Raw genomic sequence first — 19,340 nt, forward strand, 5'->3', positions numbered from 1 at the left:
GACAGTGGCAACAGAGCACATGTCTGATATGGAGGAGATGTACATTTTCATGTACAGCTATTGAAGAAAACAGCTGGAACAGACAATATTTTTATTGTATGTCATTTCCAAACATGCTGTACCTTCATGGAAGTTTGTAAGAGGATAGATTTTTAAAGTTAAATAAGTGTATTTTGCATGCATCATATGCTAGCTATCAAATCAAAGCTAATATGTCAAGCTACCTTGAAGTTTTTCACAAAATACTGTAGAAATGTCATTTCCACCACAGTCATTTCCACCACACTTCCCTCTGTGGTGGAAAAGACAAGAGTGTGGTGGAAATGAGAAAGGCATTGTGTTAACACATAAACCCGAGCTATCTATGTTGATAGGGCACAAATATGGATTGTAAAAATAGATATGTGTAATACTATGTTTATATATTAATTAAATCCAGAAACTGCAATGTTTCAGCCATGGGAGGAAGCTTGCCCCTCAACCAGCACATCACATCCTAACACATCCCACAATTTAGGTCTGCAGCACATTCCGGACTTACACTTATAGGTCAGTGGTGTGCCGTCAATTATGACGGAGATGTGTACCCGGGCATCATTCAAGATATTGATGGTTACAGTGGTGCTCTTGTTAAAACAATGAGCTGCATAGGTAACAATTGGTCCATAGGTAACAATCGATTCTATTGGCCAGAGAGAGATGACATCATCTGGTACCAATCCGTGAAAGTAATAGGACTGATCCCTGAGCAGTGACCAAACGGCACAAGGAGATTGCAGTGTCAGTCTGGAAAGAATTTTGTCAAACTTTTGATTAGATTTGGCCTTTAATCACATTCAGACATTCACACACACATGTGCTGCACGTACATACACGCACATGCACACACACATTATGTGCAGCCACACAACTGTTTATAATGGGCCAGACTAGAGTGCCCAGAATGCTTAAGTCCAAAGATGTACATCATTTTGAATCATCTTCTGCATAATGGAAGACTGGGATACATGCACACACACACACACACACACACACACATTTTACGCACACTATGCTTTGAAAGTATGAGGTACATTTCCACTGGGCGTTGTTAAAGTTCTATACAGTAACTCATACACAACTGTTCATCTAAGAGACCAATTCAAATTTTTAAAATATACATCCAACTCTCACAATTATTTGATGCAATTTTGATGTATCATTGCTTATGTACATTTTTGCCTTGCCATTATTTTGCATTGTAAAAACAGTTTTGTCTCACGACAATTCAACAAAAATGTTTCAAATAAATGTTTCTACTGTTTTCAATTTAATATTTTCTACATCCGTGTTCATTAATTGTCATTTCCGCAACACAATGTCATTTCCACAGCACCCTGTCATTTCCATCACCGCACACATTTTTTGAAAATATTCAAAAAGTTACGACCATACATTAAACATTTCTCCACAATTTTGGAGATCATACTCTACTTAATGCAATAATACAATTTATTTATTTCAAAACAGTATCTACCCAAGCCAACATTATATTTCAGATTGTGGTGGATGTACGTTAAGTCGTTTGGTCCTTGTGACATTTAATAAATTTAATTCGCAAATGTATAATAATTGTAAAAAGGTATCAACTGGCAAAACTAGTTATGAAAATAGTCATATATTATTATGGGGTGACATATGTCATACTATTTTTAAATAATAGTCATATATTTAGTTGTGGTGGAAATGACATTTGTTCATTACGGGTCAGAAAAAATGTCAAAAATGACCAAATTATCTTGTGATGGCAGCGCGTCCTCTCTTGGACCTTAAAACTAGACAAATTAGATAAACTTATGAGACTGTGGTAAGTGTGATTTGAACATGTTTTTTAATAAGTTCACAAGGACAAAGGTGTTCCTAGTTGAAGAAACCCCCAACTACGAGATCTTTTCTCATAATTACGAGATCCTGATCTCGTAATTACGCGATAAGGTGTCTTTTTGCGCGCGCGCGTGTGTGTGTGTGAAAGCAATCCGCTTCCGTAGCAGCTGGGTTATTTCATAAGACTTTAAGAAATGAATCCAGCCATAAATTGACTCTCTGTCGATTGACTTCATCTTCCTTTAAATAGCAATATAGTCTTATTGCCTGAGCACTTTCGACAGCATTATTTTCATTCAGTTTCACTCCACCGACTGCTGAGCCAAGAAAATACACTTCTGATTGGTTCCTATAATTTGGAAATGTGATGCTGGTTTGTTCCATTTCGTCGTTATTGTTTATCCATAATTTCTAATATTGCATTCGAGACGCACCTGCGATTTCATTTGGCGCAAATATCAGAAAACCTCTTCGTCCCCAAATCAGTTTTCACAGGGACATTGCGGATTGCTTCGTCAAAAACGATCATTTTGGTTCCATATGTCAATTGTGATATTTTTTTATATTTTGCATCTATAACTTCTACAGTTTCATAAAATGAACAAACTAAATGTATATAATCGTTATAAATACGATTATAACGAAATACGTTATAAACACACAAATACAAGGTTTTTTTGTATTATGACTTTTCTTTTCTTTTTAAAATATGCAAATGAGCTATTTGCATAAAAGGTATTCAATATTTGGGCTCAACAGATAAAATCTGCACTGATTTTTTTTTTTTTAAATGTGATCAATAACTCAATAGTTAGGGCTTGTCAGAGGCTTTTGTCAAAATATTGTTTTTTAATTAATTATTCCAAAAACAATATGTACACGCAGAAAAAAACGTTTTTTTCAACCTTTTTTTACTGATAAAATGCCACATAAAATGAAAATGACAAAATATATTTTAAAAAAGCCTCTGACACGCCCTAGCTGTAACATTTGAGAAGCAGTATGTAAAATGATGTAGCTGTATCTATTGTTAAAGTTGAGATAAATTGAATACCCTATGGGCAATATACAGTTTTCAGGAAATGGCTGTTGAAGATTTGCTAAAGTAAATGAAATCGAAGAGTTCTGCTTGTCTGTCGTCCATCCTCACAGTGACAGCAAAGGAAATAGCCACATATGGTCATACTGGCTATACACTGTAAACAAATAAAAAAGGTTCTATATGGAACCAACACATATACGTGTGCCATTTTAAAAAACAGAACCATTTAAGAACTTTTTTGGGGGCCATATATAAACATTTCTATTGAACCCGTTTTGGTTCCATATAGAACCTTTTTTTACAGTGTGTAATGTAGGCTAATGCTTTGGTCTTCTTAAATCATAAAGTGAAAACATCATATGGATACTGGTCTATTAACCGCGCTATTGCAGCTCGGTTAAAAACATCAGATTTCTAGGAAACTGACTTATTTACCCGAAACGCTGAATTCTTACTTCATCGAGGCTATACATGTCACAGTGACTTACGTATAACAATGGAGAAGCGCAGAGACAGTTTCTGTGAAAAACAGGACCACGCGCGGGAGGGGCTATGCGCTCTGTAACATTGGATTATGTAATAATACCGGATAATGTAATAACTTTTCATACTGTAATATCTTTTTCATTTAGAAAGACTTTATAATGTAAAACCGGATAATGTAACAACTTGCCAGATAATGTAATACATATGTTACACGGATAACGTAATAACTTATTCCGGATAATGTCATTTATTCTTATTACATTATCCAGTGGTTGTTACATTATCCGGTGAGTAAAACTTTTTGGATGAATAACGTAACAACTTCACCGGATAACATCCTTTTCAATAAGGCAGGGCTGCCCAATCCTGTTCCCATAGATCTATCATAGGATTTTATTTCAACCCAAATTTCTCGCACGTGATTTTACTCATTAGAAGCTCAATGAGATCTCTAGGCTTTGAATGAGGTGTTGGAATGAAACCTGCAGGACAATAAATCGCCAGGAACTGGATCGGGCAGCAGACCGCCAGGAACTGGATCGGGCAGCCCTGCACAAAGGCATTGTGTTCAGCACATTGTGTTGCAAATTTGTATGAAATGTGCTCTATAAATAAAAACTGATTGATTGATAAAGTTGTGGTGATTTCGCTGCAACGTTGTTAAACAATAATAGACAACCTGAGATACAACAAGAAGACATCGAGCACTTACTATTTATTTAGCAGACGCTTTTATCCAAAGCGACGTACAAAAGTGCATATCATGGTCATAAGCACCTCTGTCTTATGATAGTGAAGATGTCCTGATTGCTCAAATCAGTAATTTATGCTTTTTGTTACTTTTTTATGAATCCGAAGGCTCCAAAACCCATCACTTTTACAGCCAAAATGAATTCTAGCAGTATACAAATTTTACGGTAACAACCACTGGATAATGTAATAAGAAAAAATTACATTATCCCGAAAAAGTTATTGCGTTATCCGTGTAACAACATATTTATTACATTAGCTGGCAAGTTGTTACATTATATATTTTTTATTACATTATAAAGTCCTTCTAAATGAAAAAGTCATTACATTATGAAAAGTTACTGCATTATCCGGTATTATTTCATTATCCGGTGTTACAGAGCGCATAGCTCCTCCCGCGCATGTTCCTGTTCTTCACAGAAACTGTCTCTGCACTTCCCCATTGTTATACCGTGGGCTCCAGAATTATTGGCACCCTTGATAAATATGCAAAAGCTCCCGATTCTTGGTTTTGTTTATTGTGCTCAGTAAGGACTGTCTTCGTGCCACCCTACCAAAGAGTTAGTTGGTTTGGAGGTGCCATTTCATGTTTTTTTTTAGGCTTGTTGACGGCTAGAAATAAACCAATCTCTACAATTCTTAAACAGTGATCCTTGGATTATTAATGGCCTCCCTCACCATCCGTGGGGACAACATGCACTTGATTTTTCTTCTTGGCAAATTTGCAACCATTCCATATGTTTTACACGTTCTTAGTATTGCCTTAAAGTGCTAAGTGGTATGTTTAACCGTTTGTCTTTTTTTGTACCCATTACCAGACTTGTGACGATAAATTACCATTCGGTCTCTTCTGAATTGACAGTTATTTGGCTTTTCCCATGCTGATGGATGAAAGGAATTTTGTATGCTTGTTACCTCATTTTTATTCTCTAGTGAAACTGGAAGTGATAGAATGACACAATAGTTCCTTTAGACTGAGATGAACTAAATTAAGTAAAATTGTATTGCCGATTTCATTTTTTTTTTTGGTTTTACTTACAATAATTGTTAGGGGTGCCAATAATTATGGCACCTATGATTTTCAGAAAAAAATTTGATTACTTAATACAATAACATTGAAGCATGAGAGTAAATGTATTGAAATAAAAGTATATAGTTTTCCCATATGTTTGAACATAACATATAGATTATTATCTGTGTGATTTATTATATGCAGATTTTATCTACATTTTTATTGAGGGTGCTAATAATTCTGGAGCCCACTGTAAGTCATTGTGACATATATAGCCTTGAGGAAGTGAGAATTCAGCGTTTCCTAGAAATCCAACATTTTTACCGGAACTGCAAAAGCATATGTTCAAGCTGAGATAGCTTGGGCAATTGCAGAACACGCAATTTCACCTACTTTGAAGTGTAGCCTGTAAAATACTCCAACTGTTTGGAGAACATTCATTCAGAGACGTTGTTGCTCTGTGAATTCTCCTGTTCGGCCGAATAAAGGTATCTGAAACCGAATATTCTGGGTAAGTCTGTTGAGTCTAACAGACTTACCCAAAATATTCGGTTTCAGATACCTTTATTCTCACCGACCGGGGGAAATGAGATAATTTCCACGACAGTTGTTAGTCAGGAAAGAAATATCTGTTTAAGAAAGAACTGCTGGTACCTATCAAAAGAGAAAGGCACTTCCCTGTTGTTGCACTAGGTCATGGGTGCTTGATAACAAGAAATTGAATGTTAACCAGCAATCTTGCAAGGCTTCACAATGTCCTCTCGACTCTGTAACATTTGGCTCCTCAAATCTGGACAGTAATTACTGTTAGTCATTACATCAATGGAATCCATCAGTTTTATGTCTATATTAGCATGCATCATAAGGGAGGGTAAACAGCACTCAAGGAATTTTATTGTTTTTATGGTTTTATCAGATGTAATCATAAAACAACATTGATACAATATATTTTAACAAAATGTGACGTGGCTTGTTTAGTTCCTATGAAAAAAGCAAGACTTCACAGGCAGTAGTGGGGGTGTGTTTGCAACCTGACAGTCAATCTTGATCTTTTTATGTATCTCTTATCATCTCCTGATCTTATTCTTAAAGAGTTTGGACAATATTGTGACTGGCATATTAATTTGGTAAAATCTTCCCTTAGTTGGTATAGAGTTCTCTACAAGTTATCCTTATAATGCATTGACACATGTTTAATTTAAGGTGTGTTCTAGTGCAGTGCTGAAAAATCAGTTTTTGACAGATGATTATTTTAGTTTTACAAAGTCAGGTCATTCAGTGCTCTCGTAACAAAGCCAGGTTTTGCTGTTGCCCTTGTTCTGTGAGAGACAGCAGACACAGGTGATCTACACAGAGATTACATTTGACGTCTGTGCTATGGGGTCAGAGACTGCAGACTGTTACATTTCCATTGGCTGAAATTTATGTTGTGTTGTGGGATTACTTTGTATTTTCTAAATAATTTATCCAGGTTTATTTTCTTTTATTTCCCTTCCTTATGTCTAGTACTTCTTTTCTGTTCTTCTTACTGGCTAGTGCTAACTGATTTCTTGTTTTATATTAGTTTCACCTATTGTTAAATATCCAGTTTGTTCTCCTCTGCATTCAAACCAGTGTTTCAGCCTATTTTGTATCTTGTTCAATCTGCACAGGTGACTTTCTGTCTCTGTCAGTCTTTAAACCTTTTTTGGTATCCTGTCCTGGTTTGTCTGTTTTTGAGTCAGATTTTTGGTTCAAAAACTAATAGTAATGCTTCCCGACTTATCTCCCTTGCGGACTTCAAAACTACGCAGAAATAGATAGAGAAAAATGATGCCAAATTTCCCCTAATAAACACAACACCCTAACAACAATTAAGATTGAACAGGTAACTTCGTAGCTCACTGACCCTGAAATGGTAAGAGGAATCTGATGCAATATACAAATGTGATTAGCATTCTAAATGCAAATACTGACCTAATCTTTGAATAATAATACAGGTTATGCAACCTTTCTTAATCCTCCAGATGATCATGTGCCTGTGTTCCTGCATTATTTTTAAAGACTGAAAGATTATATTCAAAGTATGACTTATAAAAACTTTGAAAAGCACCTTAAAACGAAAGGGGTCCAGATGGATATGAATTAGGGGTTTATCCAAAGCCGAATACCCTATTTGGAAATGCACAGGTAATTTCTTGTATAATTATAATAATAATGATAATGATAACAATGATAGCATAGATTTTAGGTTAATTCTACCTTGTTTGGAGCTAAACATAATTGAGGCTACAAATAAAAATACGAAGCTGCAGCAGTCATTTACAGTGAAGTGAAATGAAAATACACCCTCTTTCATTTTTTTGACTTCACATATTAGGACATAGAGCATTCTCATTTAGTCCTCACCAAGTCCTAATAGTAGATAAATCTAATCTCATTTAACATTTAATTTAAAAATTAAAATTAAAATTAAAACATTTAAATCTAATCTCAAGTGTCCATCCCCTACAGAAAGTGGAAAGATATGTTTTCTACAGTATTGGATACTGTACATTTTGGTTGTGTTAAACATATATCCAGTCAGGTCGATGTTTAGAAACCGTCTTTAATGCATGCTAATAAAACAATGCTGCAGTGCATAACCTAACGTCTGTTTTCCCGTGCCTCTTCATCGATCACTTCCTGTTTTACGGCCGCTGCTTCTTCGTGTTTGGAACCTGAGTGCCACCTAGTGGCTAGCTCTCTTAACAGGTTGCAGTCCCACAGTTTCAGATTATAGCAGCTGCCTGAAAAGTATATTAAGAGTTTGCCATTGGGCAAAAAATGAACTCGTGTAATGTTTCTGTTCACATGTATATTGGAGCTTGATATTTGTTTGGAAACATAAAGTATTTTCAAAGCAAAGTCAACCTTTGTTAGTCATAAAATGCATGTGTATACATGCTTCCAAAGAACAATATCTTCTGCAATCTTACCTACCGAAGGACCATCAGTAGACGGATCAAAGCCAAATCTCAATGCCAATGTTCAGTCACTCAACGGCAATAGCTGCATGTTTCTACAGCTCTATTACGTAAGTTTGTTGCTAACATTTTGTTTTTTCAGGGCCGTCTGGGTACTGTAGAGGTATAAGCACTCACCTACCACTGCAGAGACCCGGGTTCACAATTGTTCAGCAGGGAGGGGATCTGGGGGAGATAGCGTGAACCTCCACGCGCGTTACACTCTCCCAGTGAAACTGCTCGCTGTCATGTGAAAAGAAGCGGCTGGTGACTCCACATGTATCGGAGGAGGCATGCGGTAGTCTACACCCTCCCCAGACCAACAGAGGATAGCGCATCGACCAGGAATGTGATAAACATGGAGAATTTGTATAACGACTAAATTGGGGAGAAAATGGGGAAAAAAAAGAAAAAAAAAACATCCTGTTTTTTCTCCCTTTTCATATTTCTCAATTTCAGGCTGCAAAAAATATCCCAAGTAAAAATACATTAACCAACAGCGCTAAAAACAGAGGAAATTGTGGAAATGGCAAAACATGGGGAATGTCATGGAATCTGTGGCACCTGCGACTTCTGTGACAAACACCCAGCTTTACCAGTATATCCCAGTCACATCATGAAATCCCCATCTCTATTATTTTTCTCATCATATTGCTACATATTATTGTGGGGTTATTTTGCCTGTTTTGTAATATTGGGGGTTGTAACCCCCTTTCACCCTATATATTAAGCCCTAGGGTTGCAGTGTTTTTTACTGTAAAGCTGGTGCAAACAGATGGTTGTTCTGGCTAAGAGCACCTGTTAAAATTCTGACACTTAATGTACAGTTTGTACAGTTATCAATAGAGGGCTACATGAGGGCTACATGTGTAGAGAGTGTTTAAAGAGCTAGTTATGGTAGGTGGCCATCTCGCTAAAGTAGACTAGGCCTATTTATCTCCAATTTTAGCCAATTTTGGAAGTGGCAGTCCTTTGGACACCTGCAATGCGGCATTCTCGATGTCATACAATTGAAGCAGATCTTAGCTTTATCAAACACAGCAAGTTGAAGCCAAATTTGTGTTCGTACACCAGTGTCTTCATTTTAAATGGAAGTGTTTTTAATGGGCTATTGTACGCAACAGACCTACTAATTGTTTGTATGTTGATAGAGGATATATAGAGCTAGCTAACATGAAATTAGAAATGTGGCATTGTAGGGTAGGCCTAGCTAGTAGCATAATTTAAAAAGTATTGAACAGTAGAAATGGCAGAGTGGTCCAACTGGCATAGTCACTTTTTAAGAAAATCGATATACCTGCCGTGAAGAAGTCATTGTCTTGCGCCAATTTCTATACAACTGGTAACCATACCTACTGGACTCAAGTGCAACGCTTATTTTAGTTCTTAATTTCACAACCGTCTGTGCTAACGTTATACACTTGGCCTGTCATCTCATTAGCAAGGTAGGTAACATTAAACTTGGTCAAAATGCCGAAAGCGGAACTGAAATATAAATGATTTTACAGATGCAAAAGCAATAATTAAAACTGCGAGATAAGTAATTGGGTGGTTCTTAGACTACAAGCACTTTCATGTCCTTTTTAAAAATACATATAATTTTGTACAATTCCCTCTCTCTTTGTTAAATTAGCAATAAAACAATCTTAGAAACTTTTTACCATGTGTCCATTCAACAATGAAAATAAAGTGTAAAAATATAATTTATATGAAAACATTTAATGTTCCTGAACAAAGTAATACTCAAATAATAAAAAAACATTTTAGTATTTAATGTGAGACAGTCAATATTATTTTTTACACAAAATATAGTTGTCACACAGTATCACCGTCATTTCCACCACAGCAATGTAATTTTCCTTTAAAAAGTCTGTATGAGAGATTGTTTAGGTGGTTGCTAAAGAACTAGACAGTGGCAACAGAGCACATGTCTGATATGGAGGAGATGTACATTTTCATGTACAGCTATTGAAGAAAACAGCTGGAACAGACAATATTTTTATTGTATGTCATTTCCAAACATGCTGTACCTTCATGGAAGTTTGTAAGAGGATAGATTTTTAAAGTTAAATAAGTGTATTTTGCATGCATCACATGCTAGCTATCAAATCAAAGCTAATATGTCAAGCTACCTTGAAGTTTTTCACAAAATACTGTAGAAATGTCATTTCCACCACAGTCATTTCCACCACACTTCCCTCTGTGGTGGAAAAGACAAGAGTGTGGTGGAAATGAGAAAGGCATTGTGTTAACACATAAACCCGAGCTATCTATGTTGATAGGGCACAAATATGGATTGTAAAAATAGATATGTGTAATACTATGTTTATATATTAATTAAATCCAGAAACTGCAATGTTTCAGCCATGGGAGGAAGCTTGCCCCTCAACCAGCACATCACATCCTAACACATCCCACAATTTAGGTCTGCAGCACATTCCGGACTTACACTTATAGGTCAGTGGTGTGCCGTCAATTATGACGGAGATGTGTACCCGGGCATCATTCAAGATATTGATGGTTACAGTGGTGCTCTTGTTAAAACAATGAGCTGCATAGGTAACAATTGGTCCATAGGTAACAATCGATTCTATTGGCCAGAGAGAGATGACATCATCTGGTACCAATCCGTGAAAGTAATAGGACTGATCCCTGAGCAGTGACCAAACGGCACAAGGAGATTGCAGTGTCAGTCTGGAAAGAATTTTGTCAAACTTTTGATTAGATTTGGCCTTTAATCACATTCAGACATTCACACACACATGTGCTGCACGTACATACACGCACATGCACACACACATTATGTGCAGCCACACAACTGTTTATAATGGGCCAGACTAGAGTGCCCAGAATGCTTAAGTCCAAAGATGTACATCATTTTGAATCATCTTCTGCATAATGGAAGACTGGGATACATGCACACACACACACACACACACACACACATTTTACGCACACTATGCTTTGAAAGTATGAGGTACATTTCCACTGGGCGTTGTTAAAGTTCTATACAGTAACTCATACACAACTGTTCATCTAAGAGACCAATTCAAATTTTTAAAATATACATCCAACTCTCACAATTATTTGATGCAATTTTGATGTATCATTGCTTATGTACATTTTTGCCTTGCCATTATTTTGCATTGTAAAAACAGTTTTGTCTCACGACAATTCAACAAAAATGTTTCAAATAAATGTTTCTACTGTTTTCAATTTAATATTTTCTACATCCGTGTTCATTAATTGTCATTTCCGCAACACAATGTCATTTCCACAGCACCCTGTCATTTCCATCACCGCACACATTTTTTGAAAATATTCAAAAAGTTACGACCATACATTAAACATTTCTCCACAATTTTGGAGATCATACTCTACTTAATGCAATAATACAATTTATTTATTTCAAAACAGTATCTACCCAAGCCAACATTATATTTCAGATTGTGGTGGATGTACGTTAAGTCGTTTGGTCCTTGTGACATTTAATAAATTTAATTCGCAAATGTATAATAATTGTAAAAAGGTATCAACTGGCAAAACTAGTTATGAAAATAGTCATATATTATTATGGGGTGACATATGTCATACTATTTTTAAATAATAGTCATATATTTAGTTGTGGTGGAAATGACATTTGTTCATTACGGGTCAGAAAAAATGTCAAAAATGACCAAATTATCTTGTGATGGCAGCGCGTCCTCTCTTGGACCTTAAAACTAGACAAATTAGATAAACTTATGAGACTGTGGTAAGTGTGATTTGAACATGTTTTTTAATAAGTTCACAAGGACAAAGGTGTTCCTAGTTGAAGAAACCCCCAACTACGAGATCTTTTCTCATAATTACGAGATCCTGATCTCGTAATTACGCGATAAGGTGTCTTTTTGCGCGCGCGCGCGCGCGTGTGTGTGAAAGCAATCCGCTTCCGTAGCAGCTGGGTTATTTCATAAGACTTTAAGAAATGAATCCAGCCATAAATTGACTCTCTGTCGATTGACTTCATCTTCCTTTAAATAGCAATATAGTCTTATTGCCTGAGCACTTTCGACAGCATTATTTTCATTCAGTTTCACTCCACCGACTGCTGAGCCAAGAAAATACACTTCTGATTGGTTCCTATAATTTGGAAATGTGATGCTGGTTTGTTCCATTTCGTCGTTATTGTTTATCCATAATTTCTAATATTGCATTCGAGACGCACCTGCGATTTCATTTGGCGCAAATATCAGAAAACCTCTTCGTCCCCAAATCAGTTTTCACAGGGACATTGCGGATTGCTTCGTCAAAAACGATCATTTTGGTTCCATATGTCAATTGTGATATTTTTTTATATTTTGCATCTATAACTTCTACAGTTTCATAAAATGAACAAACTAAATGTATATAATCGTTATAAATACGATTATAACGAAATACGTTATAAACACACAAATACAAGGTTTTTTTGTATTATGACTTTTCTTTTCTTTTCATTTTAAAATATGCAAATGAGCTATTTGCATAAAAGGTATTCAATATTTGGGCTCAACAGATAAAATCTGCACTGATTTTTTTTTTTTTTAAATGTGATCAATAACTCAATAGTTAGGGCTTGTCAGAGGCTTTTGTCAAAATATTGTTTTTTAATTAATTCTTCCAAAAACAATATGTACACGCAGAAAAAAACGTTTTTTTCAACCTTGCCACATAAAATGAAAATGACAAAATATATTTTAAAAAAGCCTCTGACACGCCCTAGCTGTAACATTTGAGAAGCAGTATGTAAAATGATGTAGCTGTATCTATTGTTAAAGTTGAGATAAATTGAATACCCTATGGGCAATATACAGTTTTCAGGAAATGGCTGTTGAAGATTTGCTAAAGTAAATGAAATCGAAGAGTTCTGCTTGTCTGTCGTCCATCCTCACAGTGACAGCAAAGGAAATAGCCACATATGGTCATACTGGCTATACACTGTAAACAAATAAAAAAGGTTCTATATGGAACCAACACATATACGTGTGCCATTTTAAAAAACAGAACCATTTAAGAACTTTTTTGGGGGCCATATATAAACATTTCTATTGAACCCGTTTTGGTTCCATATAGAACCTTTTTTTACAGTGTGTAATGTAGGCTAATGCTTTGGTCTTCTTAAATCATAAAGTGAAAACATCATATGGATACTGGTCTATTAACCGCGCTATTGCAGCTCGGTTAAAAACATCAGATTTCTAGGAAACTGACTTATTTACCCGAAACGCTGAATTCTTACTTCATCGAGGCTATACATGTCACAGTGACTTACGTATAACAATGGAGAAGCGCAGAGACAGTTTCTGTGAAAAACAGGACCACGCGCGGGAGGGGCTATGCGCTCTGTAACATTGGATTATGTAATAATACCGGATAATGTAATAACTTTTCATACTGTAATATCTTTTTCATTTAGAAAGACTTTATAATGTAAAACCGGATAATGTAACAACTTGCCAGATAATGTAATACATATGTTACACGGATAACGTAATAACTTATTCCGGATAATGTCATTTATTCTTATTACATTATCCAGTGGTTGTTACATTATCCGGTGAGTAAAACTTTTTGGATGAATAACGTAACAACTTCACCGGATAACATCCTTTTCAATAAGGCAGGGCTGCCCAATCCTGTTCCCATAGATCTATCATAGGATTTTATTTCAACCCAAATTTCTCGCAAGTGATTTTACTCATTAGAAGCTCAATGAGATCTATAGGCTTTGAATGAGGTGTTGGAATGAAACCTGCAGGACAATAAATCGCCAGGAACTGGATCGGGCAGCAGACCGCCAGGAACTGGATCGGGCAGCCCTGCACAAAGGCATTGTGTTCAGCACATTGTGTTGCAAATTTGTATGAAATGTGCTCTATAAATAAAAACTGATTGATTGATAAAGTTGTGGTGATTTCGCTGCAACGTTGTTAAACAATAATAGACAACCTGAGATACAACAAGAAGACATCGAGCACTTACTATTTATTTAGCAGACGCTTTTATCCAAAGCGACGTACAAAAGTGCATATCATGGTCATAAGCACCTCTGTCTTATGATAGTGAAGATGTCCTGATTGCTCAAATCAGTAATTTATGCTTTTTGTTACTTTTTTATGAATCCGAAGGCTCCAAAACCCATCACTTTTACAGCCAAAATGAATTCTAGCAGTATACAAATTTTACGGTAACAACCACTGGATAATGTAATAAGAAAAAATTACATTATCCCGAAAAAGTTATTGCGTTATCCGTGTAACAACATATTTATTACATTAGCTGGCAAGTTGTTACATTATATATTTTTTATTACATTATAAAGTCCTTCTAAATGAAAAAGTCATTACATTATGAAAAGTTACTGCATTATCCGGTATTATTTCATTATCCGGTGTTACAGAGCGCATAGCTCCTCCCGCGCATGTTCCTGTTCTTCACAGAAACTGTCTCTGCACTTCCCCATTGTTATACCGTGGGCTCCAGAATTATTGGCACCCTTGATAAATATGCAAAAGCTCCCGATTCTTGGTTTTGTTTATTGTGCTCAGTAAGGACTGTCTTCGTGCCACCCTACCAAAGAGTTAGTTGGTTTGGAGGTGCCATTTCATGTTTTTTTTTAGGCTTGTTGACGGCTAGAAATAAACCAATCTCTACAATTCTTAAACAGTGATCCTTGGATTATTAATGGCCTCCCTCACCATCCGTGGGGACAACATGCACTTGATTTTTCTTCTTGGCAAATTTGCAACCATTCCATATGTTTTACACGTTCTTAGTATTGCCTTAAAGTGCTAAGTGGTATGTTTAACCGTTTGTCTTTTTTTGTACCCATTACCAGACTTGTGACGATAAATTACCATTCGGTCTCTTCTGAATTGACAGTTATTTGGCTTTTCCCATGCTGATGGATGAAAGGAATTTTGTATGCTTGTTACCTCATTTTTATTCTCTAGTGAAACTGGAAGTGATAGAATGACACAATAGTTCCTTTAGACTGAGATGAACTAAATTAAGTAAAATTGTATTGCCGATTTCATTTTTTTTTTTGGTTTTACTTACAATAATTGTTAGGGGTGCCAATAATTATGGCACCTATGATTTTCAGAAAAAAATTTGATTACTTAATACAATAACATTGAAGCATGAGAGTAAATGTATTGAAATAAAAGTATATAGTTTTCCCATATGTTTGAACATAACATATAGATTATTATCTGTGTGATTTATTATATGCAGATTTTATCTACATTTTTATTGAGGGTGCTAATAATTCTGGAGCCCACTGTAAGTCATTGTGACATATATAGCCTTGAGGAAGTGAGAATTCAGCGTTTCCTAGAAATCCAACATTTTTACCGGAACTGCAAAAGCATATGTTCAAGCTGAGATAGCTTGGGCAATTGCAGAACACGCAATTTCACCTACTTTGAAGTGTAGCCTGTAAAATACTCCAACTGTTTGGAGAACATTCATTCAGAGACGTTGTTGCTCTGTGAATTCTCCTGTTCGGCCGAATAAAGGTATCTGAAACCGAATATTCTGGGTAAGTCTGTTGAGTCTAACAGACTTACCCAAAATATTCGGTTTCAGATACCTTTATTCTCACCGACCGGGGGAAATGAGATAATTTCCACGACAGTTGTTAGTCAGGAAAGAAATATCTGTTTAAGAAAGAACTGCTGGTACCTATCAAAAGAGAAAGGCACTTCCCTGTTGTTGCACTAGGTCATGGGTGCTTGATAACAAGAAATTGAATGTTAACCAGCAATCTTGCAAGGCTTCACAATGTCCTCTCGACTCTGTAACATTTGGCTCCTCAAATCTGGACAGTAATTACTGTTAGTCATTACATCAATGGAATCCATCAGTTTTATGTCTATATTAGCATGCATCATAAGGGAGGGTAAACAGCACTCAAGGAATTTTATTGTTTTTATGGTTTTATCAGATGTAATCATAAAACAACATTGATACAATATATTTTAACAAAATGTGACGTGGCTTGTTTAGTTCCTATGAAAAAAGCAAGACTTCACAGGCAGTAGTGGGGGTGTGTTTGCAACCTGACAGTCAATCTTGATCTTTTTATGTATCTCTTATCATCTCCTGATCTTATTCTTAAAGAGTTTGGACAATATTGTGACTGGCATATTAATTTGGTAAAATCTTCCCTTAGTTGGTATAGAGTTCTCTACAAGTTATCCTTATAATGCATTGACACATGTTTAATTTAAGGTGTGTTCTAGTGCAGTGCTGAAAAATCAGTTTTTGACAGATGATTATTTTAGTTTTACAAAGTCAGGTCATTCAGTGCTCTCGTAACAAAGCCAGGTTTTGCTGTTGCCCTTGTTCTGTGAGAGACAGCAGACACAGGTGATCTACACAGAGATTACATTTGACGTCTGTGCTATGGGGTCAGAGACTGCAGACTGTTACATTTCCATTGGCTGAAATTTATGTTGTGTTGTGGGATTACTTTGTATTTTCTAAATAATTTATCCAGGTTTATTTTCTTTTATTTCCCTTCCTTATGTCTAGTACTTCTTTTCTGTTCTTCTTACTGGCTAGTGCTAACTGATTTCTTGTTTTATATTAGTTTCACCTATTGTTAAATATCCAGTTTGTTCTCCTCTGCATTCAAACCAGTGTTTCAGCCTATTTTGTATCTTGTTCAATCTGCACAGGTGACTTTCTGTCTCTGTCAGTCTTTAAACCTTTTTTGGTATCCTGTCCTGGTTTGTCTGTTTTTGAGTCAGATCTTTGGTTCAAAAACTAATAGTAATGCTTCCCGACTTATCTCCCTTGCGGACTTCAAAACTACGCAGAAATAGATAGAGAAAAATGATGCCAAATTTCCCCTAATAAACACAACACCCTAACAACAATTAAGATTGAACAGGTAACTTCGTAGCTCACTGACCCTGAAATGGTAAGAGGAATCTGATGCAATATACAAATGTGATTAGCATTCTAAATGCAAATACTGACCTAATCTTTGAATAATAATACAGGTTATGCAACCTTTCTTAATCCTCCAGATGATCATGTGCCTGTGTTCCTGCATTATTTTTAAAGACTGAAAGATTATATTCAAAGTATGACTTATAAAAACTTTGAAAAGCACCTTAAAACGAAAGGGGTCCAGATGGATATGAATTAGGGGTTTATCCAAAGCCGAATACCCTATTTGGAAATGCACAGGTAATTTCTTGTATAATTATAATAATAATGATAATGATAACAATGATAGCATAGATTTTAGGTTAATTCTACCTTGTTTGGAGCTAAACATAATTGAGGCTACAAATAAAAATACGAAGCTGCAGCAGTCATTTACAGTGAAGTGAAATGAAAATACACCCTCTTTCATTTTTTTGACTTCAAATATTAGGACATAGAGCATTCTCATTTAGTCCTCACCAAGTCCTAATAGTAGATAAATCTAATCTCATTTAACATTTAATTTAAAAATTAAAATTAAAATTAAAACATTTAAATCTAATCTCAAGTGTCCATCCCCTACAGAAAGTGGAAAGATATGTTTTCTACAGTATTGGATACTGTACATTTTGGTTGTGTTAAACATATATCCAGTCAGGTCGATGTTTAGAAACCGTCTTTAATGCATGCTAATAAAACAATGCTGCAGTGCATAACCTAACGTCTGTTTTCCCGTGCCTCTTCATCGATCACTTCCTGTTTTACGGCCGCTGCTTCTTCGTGTTTGGAACCTGAGTGCCACCTAGTGGCTAGCTCTCTTAACAGGTTGCAATCCCACAGTTTCAGATTATAGCAGCTGCCTGAAAAGTATATTAAGAGTTTGCCATTGGGCAAAAAATGAACTCGTGTAATGTTTCAGTTCACATGTATATTGGAGCTTGATATTTGTTTGGAAACATAAAGTATTTTCAAAGCAAAGTCAACCTTTGTTAGTCATAAAATGCATGTGTATACATGCTTCCAAAGAACAATATCTTCTGCAATCTTACCTACCGAAAGACCATCAGTAGACGGATCAAAGCCAAATCTCAATGCCAATGTTCAGTCACTCAACGGCAATAGCTGCATGTTTCTACAGCTCTATTACGTAAGTTTGTTGCTAACATTTTGTTTTTTCAGGGCCGTCTGGGTACTGTAGAGGTATAAGCACTCACCTACCACTGCAGAGACCCGGGTTCACAATTGTTCAGCAGGGAGGGGATCTGGGGGAGATAGCGTGAACCTCCGCGCGCGTTACACTCTCCCAGTGAAACTGCTCGCTGTCATGTGAAAAGAAGCGGCTGGTGACTCCACATGTATCGGAGGAGGCATGTGGTAGTCTACACCCTCCCCAGACCAACAGAGGATAGCGCATCGACCAGGAATGTGATAAACATGGAGAATTTGTATAACGACTAAATTGGGGAGAAAATGGGAAAAAAAAGAAGAAAAGAAAAACATTCTGTTTTTTCTCCCTTTTCATATTTCTCAATTTCAGGCTGCAAAAAATATCCCAAGTAAAAATACATTAACCAACAGCGCTAAAAACAGAGGAAATTGTGGAAATGGCAAAACATGGGGAATGTCATGGAATCTGTGGCACCTGCGACTTCTGTGACAAACACCCAGCTTTACCAGTATATCCCAGTCACATCATGAAATCCCCATCTCTATTATTTGAAATTATTTTTCTCATCATATTGCTACATATTATTGTGGGGTTATTTTGCCTGTTTTGTAATATTGGGGGTTGTAACCCCCTTTCACCCTGTATATTAAGCCCTGGGGTTGCAGTGTTTTTTACTGTAAAGCTGGTGCAAACAGATGGTTGTTCTGGCTAAGAGCACCTGTTAAAATGCTGAAACTTAATGTACAGTTTGTACAGTTATCAATAGAGGGCTACATGTGTTCCCTGTGATTTTCACAGCAGACTACTGTAGTTTAATGCTCAGATTTTGTCATGGCAAAATGTGACAAGGTATTGAATAATCCACATAGATTATGTCCTGTTCGCATGTCCAGGAATCTGCACCTTCCATACACCTTCCATAGAGAGGTCAGCAAGAGTGTGGGCTAGCTTACTACGAGCATTTCAAAGTTGTGAAATAATGTGAGGTGGGAATAATATCTAAGAATTTTAAAGACAACAATGGGCGGGGTCCTCAAATTTGCATCTATATCCTCAGATTTTCAGTTACATTTC

This window comes from Anguilla anguilla, chromosome 4 (assembly GCF_013347855.1).
Source record: "Anguilla anguilla isolate fAngAng1 chromosome 4, fAngAng1.pri, whole genome shotgun sequence".
Lineage (NCBI taxonomy): Eukaryota > Metazoa > Chordata > Actinopteri > Anguilliformes > Anguillidae > Anguilla > Anguilla anguilla.